This window comes from Ambystoma mexicanum, chromosome 2p (assembly GCF_040938575.1).
Source record: "Ambystoma mexicanum isolate Mex_15411 chromosome 2p, UKY_AmexF1_1, whole genome shotgun sequence".
Taxonomy (NCBI): domain Eukaryota; kingdom Metazoa; phylum Chordata; class Amphibia; order Caudata; family Ambystomatidae; genus Ambystoma; species Ambystoma mexicanum.
The window spans coordinates 1,303,511,046-1,303,517,045 of NC_090923.1; positions in this window are offsets into that span (position 1 = coordinate 1,303,511,046).

The window sequence follows — 6,000 nt, forward strand, 5'->3', positions numbered from 1 at the left end:
GAAGAACAAAAGAAACACATAAAAAGGGGATTTCCTTGACCTATGCGCTACAATACCGGAGCCCCCAATCAAGCATGGTGTGCACACATCACCCATGCAAATAATGAAATTGTGAACTAATTGGCACCAAAAGTTAAAGGACACACGTTGAGTAGAAACCAATAGCTAATGCAAAAGATACAAGATCAAAGTAATAAATTGAGCTTACCACAAGAACACAGAGTATATCGGAGAAATCAATAAATGGGAAATCCCTGTGTAGAACAAGCATGAATGTCAGTTGGACAACTCAAAACAAAGGATTGCTGATAATTGTAAGAAAATACACTGAAGGCCTCTCGAAATATCTGGATGAGGCACTTAAACCTTTTGTTATACAAATGCCATCCTACATACGTGATAGTACCCACATTTTACAGTCCTTGCAAGATATTATTTGGGAACCAGATTATCTGTTGGCAACAATTGATGTAGTTGCACTCTATACTAATATTAATCATGATTTAGCACTACAGACAATTGACTATGTGTTTAGGAACACCTCAGCATCCTATTCTGACCATGTATCTATGTTGAAGCAATTCTTACAATTTGTACTCGGGAACAATATGTTTATTTTCAATGACCAATTCTATCTGCAGGTGAGGGGGGTTGCCATGGGGGCCAAGTTTGCACCCTCCTTGGCTAACCTTTTTATGTCTTTCTATGAAGAAACGCATATCCTCAATCAAGTGCAATTTGTGTCAAATATTGTGATGTGGCGTCGTTACATTGACGATATTTTTCTAATTTGGAAAGGGTCTGAAGACTCTTTCACTACTTTTCTAGGTCATGCCAACACCAATAGGTTTGGAATTCGCCTTATTGGTCTTTTGAACTCATGTGAAATTGACTTCTTGGATTTACATATCTTTGTTGTAGGAAACACTGTACTTACCAATACTTTTAGAAAACCTACTGAAGTAAATTCAATTTTGGCTGCACAGAGCAATCACCAACGTGCTATTATTGATAACATCCCAACGGGAGAATTTCATAGAGCCAGACGTAATTGTACTCTATCCAGTGACTACAAAAGAGAATGCAATATCCTTAATCAACGCTTCCTCAATCGAGGGTATAAGAGTTCAGTTATTTACAAGGCTTACTCCAAATTCACCCAAACTCATCAACGTGACCTCCTGACTAATGTGACTAGGTCAAAAGAGCATCCCTCACATATCTCACTAATCACTCCATTCACGAATGATTCTTCATTGCTATATAAAATGGTTGCAAAGCATTGGCATATTCTAAGACTTGACAAAGATTTACAACCATTCTTGACTCCAAAGCCCAAATTTACCTTTACAAGATCACCTACGATCAAAAGTATTGTGAGTCCTTCATTTTTTGATAACCAACCAAGTTCTTCTATGTGGTTAAAACAACCGGGGGGTTTTCATAAATGTGGTAATTGTAACCAATGCCCTTGGGCTGTTGCTAAATGCAAAACCTTTTGTGACCATTTTGGAACTCAAATTTAAATACGTGATTTTATTAATTGCAAGACTACTCATGTGGTCTATGCTATCATTTGTACCTGTGAGAAATTGTATGTGGGTAGCACCATTCGTCAACTCCGTATCCGAATCCGGGAACACTTGTCTAGCCTTAAAATGCTTGAACCAAAGTCACCCTTGGCCGTTCATTGGCAATTGGAACATCAGCTAGATGACATTGCTGACTTGCGCTTTATTGGTCTGATGAAGGCTCATAAGGGGAAAAGGGGTGGCAACCTTGAGCTGAAATTGCGCCAAATGGAGGCGAAAATTATTTGCTTATTACGTTGTACCACACGGGGTCTCAACACAGACCACGAGATGTCTGTATTTCTATAATAATTCTGATTAATGAATCAAAATGGATTGTATGTTTTTTGAACAGGACATGGAGACGCACTTTGCCGGAGCCGCTACATCATGCTCGTGTGCACTGGCACCCTTAGTTTTAATATAAAAAAAAAAAAAATGTTTTTCCATTTCAATTTAAATATTTGATATGCCCTACCATTGGAATAGGTAGGGATTTGATCCTAATTATCTCTTTGAGTCCAAGATAACTATTATTTTGTTTGAATATACTTACGTCATCAGGGCGACGTTAACTGCGTTCTACGCAACGGACGTCACCGCTGTGACGTCTGCTGCTTCTTTTCTACTATTTCCTTCTCTTTTTTAATTAGTATTTGGTTACCGGCCACATATTAGTAGTTTTCTCTATACTATCCCTACTTGACGGCTTAGTCCTTTTTTTATTTTCACTTTAACTGTTTGTTTACATCTGACGTCACTCACGCGACGCCAGATGCATGCGACGCAACCTACGTCACCGCTGTGACGTCGGTTGCCTTTTCTTTATCTTTTTCCAATGTTTGGTACAGATGACTGCTCTGGGGAATTCCTCTGTAACTGTGACTGCTCGATCCAACGAGTGAGTTTGATCTTTTGCTGCTGAATAGTCAGTGATTTGATTCCATACTATCTGGCTGAAGTACTTAGATATTCTATTGATTGGTTTTCAGGTTATATATTGGTTACGGCCATCACGGCTTGGACTTGACACCAGCGTAATACTTATAACGCTCTGCTTCTTGTGGTATGTAGACTCGAATATTTTGGGTTATATCTTGTATTTTCTTACAATTATCAGCAATCCTTTGTTTTGAGTTGTCCAACTGACATTCATGCTTGTTCTACACAGGGATTTCCCATTTATTGATTTCTCCGATATACTCTGTGTTCTTGTGGTAAGCTCAATTTATTACTTTGATCTTGTATCTTTTGCATTAGCTATTGGTTTCTACTCAACGTGTGTCCTTTAACTTTTGGTGCCGATTAGTTCACAATTTCATTATTTGCATGGGTGATGTGTGCACACCATGCTTGATTGGGGGCTCCGGTATTGTAGCGCATAGGTCAAGGAAATCCCCTTTTTATGTGTTTCTTTTGTTCTTCCATTTAAGGAAGGATGTATTCCTCAAATGTTTAAGCATGTTTCTTACTGTATATTTTCTGTTTTTGTTTCATTATTTTCAACTACCGTTTGCTTCTGTTTACTCCACCCTCCAACCATGGTTTACGGTATGCCAATGATTCTTATTCATATAATATTATGATATTTGCTATATGTCACTATCTTTTTTGCTATATGTCACTACTATTTTTTAACTTTATGTGATATGGTCTGTATTTACTTTTTTCAAATTCAATGTGATTGTTACAATCTTTTGTATCCTCTTTTCTGTCATGAATAATATGATAAATCAAATGTTGTATGTGACTACTCAGCCTTGAAAACGACCTGCGTGTCGAAACACGTGTCGGCTGTTTCTACAACAATTAAAGCATCAATTTTATAATTAGTGCTCCTTATTCATATGGTGTTTAGCGCATCTCCACCTCAACTCCCCTCTTGTACATATTTTCTGGTACCAGCCAGGGTGGACTGGCTGGCGTAGGTGGTAGTGCAGCTCACACTTCAATTTCTCCAGTATCAACACCAACAGTGAATACTAGCGCACAGACCTCGAATGCGATAATCCACATCTTTTTGTTTTACACGGTCAAAAGATACCCCTACTCGGCCTTTTTACAGGCCCTAGATAGTCAATTTGCAAATCTGACCATCGAAGAGTCAAGCCTCTTTTCATCAGTGGAGCTCTATGCATTGGTGAAGCAGGTTTAAATTGGGCACATACCAGGCACCCCCTAGTGTATAATTCCACATCCTGGGACATATGTTGCCAGTAAGCATAATCTTTTAGTATCTCTAAAGTCGTTTGTGAACCTCTGTGTTCTGCAGTTATTGCATCATGTGTATGGTGTAACATTAGCCCTCTGAATGAAAGGGGTACCACCAACTGTATCTGTCCTGTTATGGATTCCCTGATCATAAGTCCGTCCGGAAGTCTAATCCGATTTTTATTCTTTAATAACACCCTCAAATCTTCTTTTCCTCGACAATCATTTTCAGTTAAAGGATTTTGTTTGGGGTCCATCAAATGATTATAATAGATGCCCAATATTGGATCATCTTTTTGCGCCTTAATCAGATCTTGATCTGGTGTATCATAACTCCATTGCACTGCTGGTTGTTCTACCTCTTTTGGAGCCTTAGAACAAGTAACTGCAACTATTTGTATTTCATCAATTAAGTGTTCAATGGGTAACAACTCTCCCATAACAGCCCCAATCTTGGCTAAGTGATCTGCTTTATCATTTCCCTCCTCATCTTCCCTTGGAATTTTCAAATGTCCACGAATTGTCCTCCAGTACACTGTTAAATCATTCTCTGACACTAATTTGTCTATAGCTTGTATCATTTTCCTATGCTTGGGGGCTTTTTATTATATGTGATCATGCCTGTTGCTTTCCAGCTAGGCAAATATTCTACAAAGCTATTTCATGCATAATCAGAATTAGTCACCAGGACAATTTCACTGAATTTATTATCAACTGCAGTAGTAATTGCTTTATAAATGGCTGCCAACTCTGCTACCTGGCTACTCCTAGCCCCAATTCTCATTCCTATACTAAGAATGTTCTCACATTTCAACCAGTCATTTCCTATCCCTGATACCAACTGTTTACTGCTGTCATTTTCAATGTGAAAAGCACATCCATCAACATATACAGTTGCTCACGGATTAGCAGATTTACATGACTGTGCAGCTGGATGTGTATCAGACGACATAGAGGTGGAATCTAGTTTGCAGGAGTTTGAACAATCACCACACAAAGCTTTTGATGAAAAGATATGCAAGAATTAGGAATGGCCATACAAACATCACATTATTGTCATGATCTCTGCTTCCAAAAGGTCAGGGTTTTCCCAACTCCCTTGGAAGCAGATCCATAACCCAGGTTCCGAGTGCCAACCAGTCCCAATTGGGACCTTTTGGACCCAGTCCTGGCGCCAGTGGCACCAGGCTCATAAATATGCCCAGTCCCAGCGCTGGAAGCGCCGGGCTCATAATGCTTGGGTGGACTTACCTTCAGCAGACCATGCTGCTTACTTGCCTGCCAGTTGAGCCTCTGATCCTCTTCTGTTTGGAACTACTTTTCCTGTTGGGTGGGGCTGGAGCCACTCCCTAGATTCAGAACACTGGAACTCTTCTGGAAGGCAGGAACTCTTTTCTTACCAGGAACTCTTTTCTTACTTAGGCGTGGCTGTGGAAGGAGACACCTAAGCACTACAGGAGGCTATTTAAACCACACCCGGTGGATGAATCTTGCTTTGCGTTATTCTGCAACCTCTGCAGCAGAACGCTCATCGTGTCTTCTGCATCCGGTCCTGGGCCTAAGGAAAAAGGCTTACCATCCTGAATCCAGTCTTCAGCAACACCTATAAAGACAAGAAAGAACAGGTTAGCATTCCGGCATCTGAAAGGCAAAGGCTTACCATCCTGAATCCAGTCTTCAGCAACACCTATAAAGACAAGAAAGAACAGGTTAGCATTCCGGCATCTGAAAGGCAAAGGCTTACCTACTCTTCGTGCGCTCCGGAGGTCTTCACACTGCATTCCGGCATCTGAAAGACAAAAGTTTACCAACTCTTTGCACGCTCCGGAGGCCTTCGGCGCTGCATCCTGCATCTGAAAGACAAAACAAGGTGCGTTTAAAGACATTGGGGAACTTTAATACTCACGTGCCATTACTCCTTTCCACATCTAATCCAGTGGGTATTCCGGCACCCTGCAGCCGCTCCGAACTCGTACCTGCAAAATAAAAAGACAGTTAGAGCGCATAGTGAAGCAGGCAACAAGCGCTTACTTACGTGCTTCCAGGCGCTTCTATTCATCACACGGGCTCCATCTTCAACTCACTTCAGCCCGTCATCCGCCATCGCCGGAACCCTGCAAAACAAGAGACATCATTACTAAAGACTTTAAAGACATTTGAATGACTCGAAACTTACCGCTTGTGCAGTAAACGACGGACAGCAGTCCTCTGAAGTCAA